This window comes from Amblyomma maculatum, chromosome 1, assembly GCF_055883805.1.
Source record: "Amblyomma maculatum isolate TAMU_Amacu chromosome 1, ASM5588380v1, whole genome shotgun sequence".
In the NCBI taxonomy this organism is placed as follows: Eukaryota; Metazoa; Arthropoda; class Arachnida; order Ixodida; family Ixodidae; genus Amblyomma; species Amblyomma maculatum.
In genome coordinates this window covers 69,341,706-69,354,548 of record NC_139344.1, presented here as the reverse complement: position 1 = coordinate 69,354,548, position 12,843 = coordinate 69,341,706, and positions in this window count along the sequence as shown.

The following is a 12,843-nucleotide window of genomic DNA, read 5'->3' as shown; positions in this document are numbered from 1 at the left end:
ATACCGACCAGACCTTCTTTAGGTCCGTTCGATTCATCTGCACTCTCTGCACCAGTTCCGTAAAGTTCTGCGGCGGTGCCGCAAGCGTGCAGCGTCAGTTCCAGCAGTTCATGTGCAGCATCGGCACCGGCTACTTCCAAACGAGTGGTAGAGTACAGGTCGGGCCGTCTGCTAGCCTTGGCGTCGCCAACAATCTGCGATCGGCTGTGTGCAACTCGCGTCAGCCGACGCCAACATCCCGGTTAACTTGATGAATTTTCAAATAGCACATGACAACGAAGTTTTGCCGTTATGCAGCCGCGATGCGTTTGGCCTGTGCGTGGTAATAAACGGCGAAAAGACCCTTCCGATGTTCATTATTGCACTTGTCGAAGAGAACACGATCGAGTTCGTAAAGGAAACGACTACGCGCATACTCACAAGAAATTGGTACACGCATGCGATGTGATACATGCTGATTATATACTTCAATCATGACCACGTGCGCTTCGATATCGCGCTGCTGTAAAAGGTGCATGTATGTTGCAGTTGCACAATTTAATTAGCACGTACTTAATGCGATGTGCTACTTGAAAACCTTCATGGTTGGGATGATTATCGCCGTTGATCTCAGCGGCATATACACAGGCTATAGGATTCATTCATTCATGAATATGCGATGCATATATGTACTTTTGCCGACTGCATTCATTGCTCCCACATCAACTGACGCCAACATGCCGATACAATACCAATTTTCAAATAGCACATCGCAATGAAGCGTTGACACGAACCAGCCTGGATGATGTGCACCATGCGGCAGCTGACAATTGAAGCGCAAAACAACTTTGATCACGATTAAAGTCAGCATGAACCATAACGTATGCACGTGCTTACTTGTTAGACAGGAGGTGCACAGTTTTGCTGAAATTTTCATGAACTCGACCTGCACGACGTCTGCACTTTTTGAAACGAACGGCATAGTGCAGAGGGTGCCATGTTGCATCGCTGAAACGAACGGACCTTTTATTGGAATGCTCCGTCGCTTCTGCGCATGCGCCAGCTGAAAGGAATGGGGACATAGAGTCTTTGTATTAACTCTATGAGTGGGGAGAAATAACTTGCCGGACGTGACGTAAAACTTGTTTTATGTTTTTATGTTTTATTTGTAAAATGTCTGCCCCTTCTCGTCGCCGTTTCTAGCGTGGGCCGACGCTGGTCGCCAGTGTCGCCGGCTCCGTGATCGCTCGCAACTTGCAGACATGGGCATCCTCACGAGGGTACGCCCTCATGAGGGCATCCTCACCCTCACCTCATGAGGATCTGACTCGGTGAGGTGAGGGCGAGGGAGGATCGGCGCTGAAAAATTCGTGAGGACGAGAGTGAGGGAGGACAGAGGCGGTGAGGGGAGGGTGAGGGAGGGAAAGATACAAAGTTTGAGGGGCGAGGGCAAATGCTCCACGAAAGGCGTACTTTCTGCAGTAAGAAAAAACACGCGGCAACCCGAAAGCCATGAGTGACAATACACGTCCTCCTTCACTGGGCATGTGTTGTATAGAAAACAGATGTAATGGAACGGGACACAGGCGCTGCAGCTATAGAGGAAGTAGGAACGAAAGCCACAAAATTGCCCCGGCGCTCGTGGTGAACTAAGTCTAAAAACGATCCTAGGAAGCTGCAGGGAGTCACCGAGAGCGATGTCGCTGTTTTCAGTCTCACAGAACACGACGGGACTGGCAAAGGACAACGTTTCTTTGCCATTTGGGAAAGAACACGCCCATAAAAAAAAAAACGCGTCCAAAATAGAGGGGACGCGCAGAGAAACGAACACAAAAGACCGAGGTGGGGAGATCTTATCTGCTGGGACCATGCCACATGTTTCTTTTTCTCGTCCGGATAGCTTGCATGAGTAGCCGACTCATGCGAAGTGTTTCTTGACAGTGTTACTTGACTGTTTGGTTAGCAAGGCTTTACATAAAACTTTCATAAGTTGTGTAAATTACAATTCGCAACAAACCCAAAAGAAAATAAACAGCAGTGAATATGTGCTGATAATAGCTGCAATAAAATAAACCGCGGTTCAATATCCGTTGCAATCATTGTCATGTGTTTGCAGAAACAAGAAGTATTTTCTTATTTCTTTTACCATTTTTCGCTTTGTTATGAATTAGCAAAATTTTCAAATCGTGCATTAATATGTGCGGCTCGTAATTACAGCGCATTGTTTTTTCTGCAATTTCTATAGCATTAAGTTTTACTTTTTCTATTTTCTTAAGACAGTTTTCTTCAGATGGGTTTTAATATAACATCGTTTTGAAAGTAATAACTACAGCGTGTGAGCACTGAACACAATTTCACGAAAGAGTTGTTTCATTTCCAGTATCTAAAGTCTATAGAGTGTTCTCATTTCGTGTTAACCTGTTGAAGTCCTGTACCGAAGTAAGGTTCATTAATATTCTTTGATTTTAGCATCTGTTCTGTATTCAGAAAAAGTTTAATGCATCGAAATGCCCGACGATCGTAAGGCCGTATGTTGTCACAGACTCACGCGTGTGGGGTATGACAATGTTGAACCGGGTTTAATTCTTTGCCGAATGCGCTTTCGGGTTGGGTGCACAAGGGTGTTTGCAGTTCTTAGATACATGTGTTGCTGTTTGCAAAATCAAAGCGTGCTGGAGGTATCAGCTTCGATATAAAAAAAGAAGGTATTTTAAGCCACCAGTTAGCTCATTCCAATGTTCCTAAGAAGAGCATTGCTAAAAACTACCTGCATGCCGCTCTTGACAAATCCTGCTTACATGAAATGACGTGTGTAGCGTGGATGTCTGGCTGCAAACACTGACCAGTGCAGGATTTCACTCTTAGGTGGTCACTTCTGTTTTACAGGACCTTGCCAGGAATGCTAGGGATGTAGAGCAGCACTGCATGCTGCGCTGAAGAAGCGCAAGGTACAAGATCCGTTGTCATTCCATATTACTATCAAATCTCCCACCGCTTGAAAAACGTGGCTCAGAAAGGTGACGTCCTGGTAGTCATTACTGTACCCGAAAAACTGGCTGGCTTGTGCAATATGGTGCAAGGAAAGCACAGGCAGCTAAGTATGCAGTATCAAACACTTAGGCAGGTTCATCCCGAGGGGAGAGTGCCGTCGTTTACCACATACCGATGTCCCGTGTCAGAAGCTACACAGAACAAATTGGATGTTGCAGAAACGTCACACTTCAGAGCTCATCACAAGAGTAGACGCACTGGCGGGGTGGTGGGGAACTGGCCGTCTATGTCGTCAGTGTCGTGGTTCTGTTCCAAAGGCGTGCCCCTCGATTCCGTGAAACGACAATCTCGAAGAAGCTTGCATTCGAACTCAGCAGCAAAGTATACGAAGCATACTACATTAAGATGGAATTCATCACTTGTGTTAGCAATTGAAGCCTCCGTCGCCTTATCCAATAACTTAAGGAGTCGCACGCACGGCAACGTGCCAGTGTTCTTATTTTGTCATTACTTGATTTGCCAAGATCAGCTTCACTGTAGGGGTGGACCACGTTTAGGTCGACTTTCAACAGCTTCTTATCCAAAGCATGGTTTCCTGTGCTTGGTACGTTACGATATAAAGCGAAAAAGTGATGTAGGTTCAATGCTGCAAAATAGGGCAACCGCTGAACTGGAATTTTTAACTGACGCAAAGCAGGGTTTAGATTCGAGGAAAGCTACAAAACATCAATTTACATTCGGTTATAGAGGTCCGTACTGAGTGTTTTTGACCTATGAGATGAGAGGGTGACGTCGAAGTCCAGCCCTCCAGGACGCTTAGGCCTCGAGTAAGACCCGCTGCCCCAAAGCCACGCAGACACATTTGTTGGGTTTGATTAAAACGGGCTGTAATTGTAGCTTCGGACTTCATGAGAACGTTTTAATAAGTGTCCCTACATTTTCTTAACATAAAGATGACCAGCTGAGATGAAGTACCTTTATGCATGCCACTAAGGCTAGAGTCGCGCCAGAGAGCACCTGTCTCGCATACTGTTAAAACGTCTGCCAGGTCTGAAGAAGAGGAAGACTTCGGGAAAGAATGCTTCGAGGGTTTGCGTGCTACCTGCTCTCGGACGCGCAACACTACATCCAGCTTCAGCGCCCCAAATTCACTCTAAGACTGATTCAATATTAATAAAGCAGACAGCTGAGATAAACGTAAACCCAATTACGCGTAGTCATGGCATGTCCTAGGATCTCCAGCTGGCAGGTGGAAACTATGGCAGCACTGATTTTTGTACACCTGATTGTGGTTAGCCATTTCTGTGGAAGGAAAGAGGCTTCCTCTCTTCCGCGGATTTCCCGTGTTGTTGTGCAAGCGGTTGATCGCTTCTCATGCGAAGCAGTGGAATGATCAGCCAGATTCCTGCTACTTTTTCTGTCTTGTGCCAAACACACGCATACGCCATCTGTGTATTGCAAACTAAAAACGAAGCAACGAACGCCACTACTCGTACTAGGCCGCGGGAATATGTTCCATTCGACGGGCTACAGTGTTCTACAAGGCTGTAAGCCGGAATGTTGTTAGCCGGGGCGCACCTCAGCCTGCACGTCAGAGAGCTTTGGTTGGCGGCGCTTCGTTTGAAGACCGCTTGGGAGGGCGACAGATAACGCACAAAACAATCAGACTGCGCCTGGCATTGCACCCTGTGGCAATGCGCCGACGACAGGCGCTATAACTCCCCCCACAGCGAGGGCAGCGGTAATTAACAAAGCTGTTCAAAAAAGAAAACAAAATATCCGAGCGGTGGGCAGGCCACGCACGCTGGTCCACGGTTGGGCTCAAGAGGCGGCTGTGGCTGGTCTTATCAGATCTCCCTGAGGCACCGGGTGGAGGCATGGATGGACGTGGCAGCATTGCTCTCGGAAGGATATACACGCGCGTTCACAACCGTGCGTTCCTTTCCCGCTCTCTCTGTTCAAAAAAAGGGTCTTCCTTCAGCCCAGGCTCCCCCCCCCCCCCCCCACTTAGAAAAAAAAAAAAAAGAAACAGCGAGCGACAAGAACGACTGAGGAAGCCCTTCAGTTTGTGTTGCTGTGTCCTTTCGATCGGACCACTGAATTTGTTGACGCTTGTTGAAACGACACTTTGGTGCGCTGTTGCAAATTCCATTTGCTCAAGGACGTCCGTGTACTGTACTATGTGCGCGAATAAGTTTGAATTGTGGCAGTGTCCTCGGATATTATTGGGAAATGCGCGGTCCAAGTGAAAGGTGTGTACGTCATGCAGGTTCCAAGTGAGTTTCATTATTTTGCCGCTCTTGCCTTCACATGTGTAGACAATCCGTTTTCCAGCTTTTGCATATGCGTGTTCTGTCCGGAATGAAGCAGACCAGCTAGGAGATGTGAACTTTGACGAACTGATGCAGAGTGCTGATTCCGGCTAGTTGGCGCATGTGTTGCTCTTCTGTTCCCGTTCTATAAGCACTGCTTTTTTCATAAGTCATCCTAGATTTCAGCACGCTATTCAGGAAGCATAATCAAACCTTATGCATGAAATTCTGGCCTGTTCACTTTGCACATCGTACTGCTCTAGTTAGGCGCTGTCTCGTCCTGTTCTCGTATAACTTTAATAAAAAGTGAAAAAAAAAAAACGATTTTAAGCAACACTGAGGCGGCGTTCGTGAACACCAGAAGCGCAACAGTGTTACGTGTTTTACTTTTGCGTTTTCGGTTTGTTCTTGGAGAAAGGCGGGATGCGATCGGGACACATCGTCGGTGGCACCTGCAGCGCCGTGTCCTAACAACCGCATTTTTACGCGGCGTTTCTCAAACGACACTACATGTACATATCTGAAATTGTCGCGCACGGCCCCGAGCTCGCATGCTATGTCCCTCCATCCAACCCCCCTGTGCGAAGCGATGGAGGGTCATGACCCCCTGACTGCCTCGAAATTTACGCTTCTGTGTGATAGCGTTTTTCTGTTACTTTAATTAGATTACATTGTTCTGTTGTCTGATATGTCTTATACGCCTCATGCCTTCCGTCTGCGGCTGGTTAGAAGTTAGAACCTCCTCCTTCTTCATGCTCGGTGTAAACGCATTTCATCACTCTATCTCTTTCAAACACATGGTGTGTGAACCGGTGGGCAGGTTTGCCCGTTAAACTATGGCAGTGGTTATTTTCCTTCCTCCTCAAAGTTTCGCCTTTGATTGGCATTAGGGCACTGCCAGAATTGTTCTTTGCATTTTTCACGGCCCCTGGTTTCCATGTGCAGTGCATATCTTATTTTCAGCAACTGTCGGAACAATCATGTAGATGGCTCTTGCCAGTGATACGCTACAGCATGAACGCAGCCCCGTCATTTATTTAAGTCAATTGTTAGCTTTGAGAAATTCGGATTGCTAAATGATCAACGCGGCTTGACACTGCCGAAAACAGACGCATAGAAGAATAGTTTGCGCCTACTTTGACTCACTGTAACGTTGCCATAGATCGAAAATAATGAAAAATAACAAATATTAAAACTGTTGGGCATGAGGTTGAGGGTGAGGGAGGGCAAATGAGATGAGGGTGAGGGTGAGTGAGAACCAGCAATATTTTTTAACTGAGGATGAGGGCGAGGGAGGGCGAAGAAATTTTTTTAAGTGAGGGTGAGGGAGAGCTGCCGATTGGAAATTGAGGGCGAGGAAGGAAAGGCCAAAATGAGGGCATTTGCCCACCTCTGCTCGCAAGCCGGACTTGGCTGTGGCGATGGTGGCGGACGGGTTTCTTGACATCGTAGTTTGAATATCGTAGCCGAGTGGCCGTGTGTGGCCGTGTTCCTTTCCACTTGTCATAATACTCCTTGAGCTTCGGCTTCGCGTACTGCTGTTCGTCAAGCGGCATGCTGTGATATTCCCATGCGTTCTCTTTTTTACAGATAACACCGTCTCCAACCTGTGGACTCTGCGATGCTAGTTCTGCAATGCGTGACAGCCCGCCCTTGTCGATGGAACATGCCTGCAGTATGTTGCAAGTAACTGGTGTTGTCAGCATATTCCATGTACTTACTTGCATTTCCCGAAATGTATACGAGTCACTGCCTTTGGATCATCCGAAACTACGTATACAATCGGACTGAGGTGTACAGCGCAAGTAGCGCAACACATGGAATGAGAAAAACTCGTCTCCGATCGAGTGCGCAGTTGAATGGAATCTCGCTGTCATGTTTATCGTTGTCCTCGACTTCGACACCACTATTTAGTAGCAGTGGTCCTTTTCTTGTTGACCAAAGGTGTGGCCGTATATATGAAATAAATCATTGAAGCAACAAATAAATCTCGGCAATCTGCAAAATGCCAGTACACTTAACCTAGCGACCACATTTCGTGACATTCTGTGAATTGCAATTCATGTCTGCTAATTATTACGATTGCTGTATGTGCTGTACCAGTGTACCAGTGTACCTGGGCAGCTGTTTTCCCGCTTTGTGGTGAAGTTGCCAGTCTTCTGTTGGAGCAAAGATTGTGTTACCTCATAATATTTTCTCACATGCATCAGTGCATACTTTGCTTGAATGCTTCAGTGCACCCTTTTAAAGGGGCACTGAAGACAACTCCATTGAGTCATTGGTCTCAGTAAATATTTGATTATTTCTCTCATTATGGCTGTGTTGTCTGGCAGCAATTGTGGCATATAGTATTTATTGGTGAGAAAATTTAAATTGGAAGCCTTCCCATGAGTCGATTCATGGTGACCTTGCTGAAAAGGACGTGTCACATATCCACATTAGAGTGGCTCACGACACAATATATCTTGCAGTAATCTGCAGCAGCTGTGTGGAAGCATGCATTTTACTTGCAAAATTGGCCGGTAATGGCAGCACCTTTGCTCTGTTTGTTCATCTTTCCATCCTTTTAAAATCTCTGCTTTCATTTTAAGTGGTCTCTTTAATGGTTTGTGGGGTTTAACGTCCCAAAGCGACTCGTGTGGTCTCTTTAAGATGAGAACACTGTATCTTAGTGATACAGGAAAACTGCTTTCCAACAGTGTCCTTTCAAAGGAATCCGACAATAAAACACAATTCACAATAAGTATTTCAAAATGTATACAGTGTAAATTTCACTGGATGACTAATTAACCATATTAATTAACTCCCTCTTGTGTAAACTCACTGAACATCTCAAATGTGTTTCGTCAGCACTTCATAACTTCTGGGCTGCCATGAATGGCAGCTATGGCATGTGGTTTTTATGGTAGGCAACCACCTTGGCAGGAATGTTGCTTTGTGAGCTGCGTCGACTGGTGTCTGCCGAAGACTTGGACATCACTTAGGAATATACATGGTCAGCAGTGGGACGGTGTACATCGGACCTGTATTGGCAGTCACTTTTTCAGAATTGCAGCGCAAACCAAGAACCATATGGCATTACCTTGGCCTGCATGTATGATGACACAACAAAAACAGGACATAACTCCGCCTAACTGACATGATTAAAATCTCCAATCAGGCCTTGTGCTCAACACATCATTAAAGGCAAGAAGCACTGTTTGCCATGTCAGTCACAGCAATTGATAGCGAAAGTCACTCCGGTTTTCAAAAAAGGTGACAGACAAACAATATCTAACTATCGTCCAGTATCTATTTTATCTCTTGATAAGGTAATTGAAAAATTAATAGTCAGCCGCTTAGACAATTATCTAAATAAATTTAATCTTATTACCCCCTGTTAGTTTGGTTTTAGGTCCGGCAGTTCAACTAACTTGGCTCTTATCTGTTTGACTGAATTTATTAAGCAAGGAATTGACAATGGCGAATTTGTTGGTTCTGTGTTTTTAGATTTCACAAAAGCTTTTGATACGATTACCCATTTGATTTTGCTACAGAAACTAGAATGTTATGGCATAGTAGGCCCTGTATCTCTCCTTCTGAAAAGCTACTTACAAGATCGTAAACAAATAATTAATATTAATGGAACTACCTCTCTAGATAAAACTATTAACCAAGGTGTTCCTCAGGGACCTATTTTAGAACCTTTACTGTTCATATTATATATTAACGACCTTCCTACTTTTATTAGTCCAACTCATTGTGCTTTATACGCGGACGATACTACCGTGTCATCTAACAGGTGTGGGCGATTCCTCTGCCCGAGAGATGCGCACGACAAATACACAGCGGGCCGTGTAACAAACATCTTTAACCTCACAGGGGGTCGTCGTCCGGTGGGCTGCGGGTCGTCTCCGTGGAGAAGCGCCAGGACCGAAGAAGCAGGAACGAAGAGCAGGAGCGAAGAGAGCGAGACGGCGGCGCTGCCGGCTCCTGATGGGCAGCGCCATCTGTGGCAGAAAAACACACACTGGGACGCCGCCGGCTCGGTTCACTGCCTTCGCGACTTGCGCCGCGCGCTTTCTCTCGAACAAGCACGCGCCCTGACGCGCCCCCGCAGACGCATCGCGACATGCCGCCTGCATTCCGTTTTGATGATTGGACAACCTCCCGCGTATTTCCATGGATGAAACGTAATTATAGGCGAGAAAATTTTTATTAAAGGAGTATAGACACGTACATTTTCTGTTCCGGTATTTTTCCTTTAATCGATCCACAGTGGTCCAAAACAGAGGGTCTGCGACCCAAAAAGCCCCAGCACAGATCAATTAATTTGTTATCAGTGCATTTATCAGGGCCAGTTTCGGTTTCGATCTCTCCGGACACGAGCGCGCGATGACGTCAAAGATACGAGAACGCCACACGAGCGCTCCCTACTGGCAAGGTTGGTGATCGCGTAAACACAAAATCCGATGACGCATTCGGGTCGCGTTTTTCGTCTTGCTGTCGCACGTGCACGAAAATATCGTCGTCGAGCAGCGCTTCAGCGTAGCATAATTAGTACTGCGACGTTGTTTCGCCCAATAGCGTGGATGTTGCTAACATTGCCGGGCACTTTAATCCCGACCCGCTCGCCTGCGACTCAAGCGACGAAGCAGGAATCAGCAGCAGCCACGAAAGCTTGGTGGGTTGACGCGCAGGAAATGTCAACTGGTAGGAATGTTGAACAAAGGAACCGTAAAGATGCTGCTTTATCAGTCCGGTTGGCCAACGCTGTGAGCCAAGCTGTTCTAAAAAAATGTTTTAGTAATGACGCGATTAGCCACCGTAACCCGTAAGCTCTCCCGATGGCTCCCGTGCTCACGCCTGTTCACGCGCTGATTGGTCCCGACGCGGCAGGCCTGCGTGCCGCCGTCCAAGCATGTGGCGCCATCTGGCGCAGTCAAGGCAATCTGGGTGCGTGGCCGCCGCGATCGGCTCCCAAGTCACAGCTGCCTCAGCATCCGCTATCGGTAATCTGGCTATCGCAGATCGCTCTTCATTCGCTTACATAGCTATTTGTAGAAAGGACTATCAGTCACGATTAAATTGCGAGGATTATTCGGCCAATACGGAGGTCCTGTAGAAATAATTACAGTGATACAAGCGAACTTTTCTTTTCCGACAGCTGCTGCCCGGTGCGAAGCACCTGATGTCAGCTAGCTCCGCTGCTGAAGGCGTCGCGCAAAGCAAGAAATTATTTTAAGAGATGGGCTTAAGCGGCGCTAAACTCCGGCGTTTTTTACAGCGTTAGCTCGTTCCGAAGCGCCTTTCGCTGGCGCTTTGATGTGAAACCAGCTAGGGCTAGCGACGTCTAGGATAGGCGGGGAGCGGCGCAGTATGTTCCCGGCGCGCCATCGATAGGCACCGTTGCCGTAAGCCCTACACTTGTGCAGGCATGCTGTTGGGGCCTGAGTTTAGCAGGCAGTCTCCATACGTACACCGGTGAGGTAATTGTAAAATGCACCAAGGAAGAAGCCATCGAGTAAAGCTATCAGAAGCGGAGTTCTTTCTCAGGGCACGGCCGGAAGCGGCGGCGGCGCTGTTCGAGTCCGGCCATGTGTCGTCACTGCTCTTTGCTTTGCCGACTCCACGTCACAGTTGCTTGATGACGTCATGTTGTTTACCTATGTACACGTTTTCGTCACAGAGATGTCGATGCCAATGGGTTTTGAAAAACGGAGTACTTGCCTGGCTTGCTTTTAAAATCAAATTAAAATATCTTCGCGGAAACGTGCAAGGTTGGGATTGCTTGGGCAGCATCTCTGTATAACCAGGAAAGCAATCGTATTCCTTCCGACGCTTCAAAAAATGGTGTCTATACTCCTTTAACGTCTGCACTCTAGAACAGACGACAGACGGCGATGAGTAAATATTGATTGTGAATGCGTTTCCCACGTTAGCGAAAACGTAGGAAGTTTATCTCGAGGTAAGTTAGCTATGCAACTCATCATCATCAGCGTGATTATATCCACTGCAGGGCGAAGGCCTCTCCCATATTTCTCCACTTAACCCGGTTCTGTGCTAGCTGCATCCACTTGACCCCTGCGAACTTCTTAATCTCATCCGCCCACCTAACTTTCTGCCGCCCCCTGCTACGCTTTCCTTCCCTTGGAATCCAGTTTGTTACCCTCAGCGACCATCGATTATCCTCTCTTCACACTACATGCCCTGCCCATGTAAATTTCTTCTTAATTTCTACTAGAATGTCGGTAACTTGAGTTATTTCTCTGACCCACTCTGCATGCTTTCTATCTCTTAATGTTACCCCTACCATTTTTCGTTCCAGAGCCCTCTGGGTTGTCCTCAATTTAAGTAGAACTCTCTTGGTTAGCCTCCACGTTTCAGCCCCATAGGTGAGTACAGGCAAGATGCAACTGTTGTATACTTTCCTCTTGAGCGATACCGGTAAGCTGCTAGTCATAATCTGCGAGTGCTTGCCAAATGCGCTCCATCCCAATCTTATTCTTCTTGTTATTTCCTTTTCATAGTCCGGATCTGCGGTTACTACCTGTCCTAAGTAGACATATTCGCCTACTACTTCCAGTACTTCGCTACCTAAAGTAAACTGCTGTTCCTTCCCGAGGCTGTTGAACATTACCTTAGTTTTCTGCATATTGATTTTCAAGCCTACCTTTCTACTTTTCCTGTCTAGGTCATCAATCATTACTTGCAGTTCATCCCCCGAGTTGCTTAGCAAGGCAATGTCATCAGCAAATCGCAGATTACTGAGGTATTCTCCATCTACCCTTATCCCTAACTGCTCCCATTCCAAGTCTCTGAATACTTCCTCTAAACAAGCTGTGAATAGTACTGGGGAGATTGTGTCTCCTTGCCTAACACCTTTCTTTATGGGAATTTTGTTACTTTCTTTATGCAGAACTATGGTTGCTGTGCAGCCACTATATATATCTTCCAGCATTTTCACGTATGGCTCGTCTACCCCCTGATTTCGCAATGCCTGCATCACTGCCGAGGTTTCAACTGAGTAAAATGCTTTTTCGTAATCAATGAATGCTATGTATATGGTTATATTATGGTTATGGTTATATTATGCTATTATATAATGCTATGGTTATATTATGAGCATTTTTCTATCCCCTGATTAATGGTATGAATATGATGATCGATAGTAGAGTACCGTTTCCGAAACCCTGCTTGATCCTTTGGTTGATTGCAGTCTAAGGTTGTCCTGATTCTATTAGCGATTACCTTAGTAAATACCTTATACGTAACAGACAGTAAGCTGATTGGTCTGTAATTTTTAAGGTCCTTAGAGTCCCATTTCTTGTGAATGAGGATAATGTTTGCATTCTTCTATGGTTCCGGTACCGTCGACGGCACCAGATACTGCGTATACAGGGTGGCCAGGTTTTCTAGCACGATATCCCCCCCCCCCCGTCCTTCAGCAAATCTGTAGTTATCTGATCCTCTCCAGCTGATTTCCCCCTTTTCATAGTTTTTAGTGCTTTCTTGACCTCGTCCTTCGTCACTGGTGGAACGTCTGACTGTTTTTCCCTACCGCCAATCTCATTACGGTCCT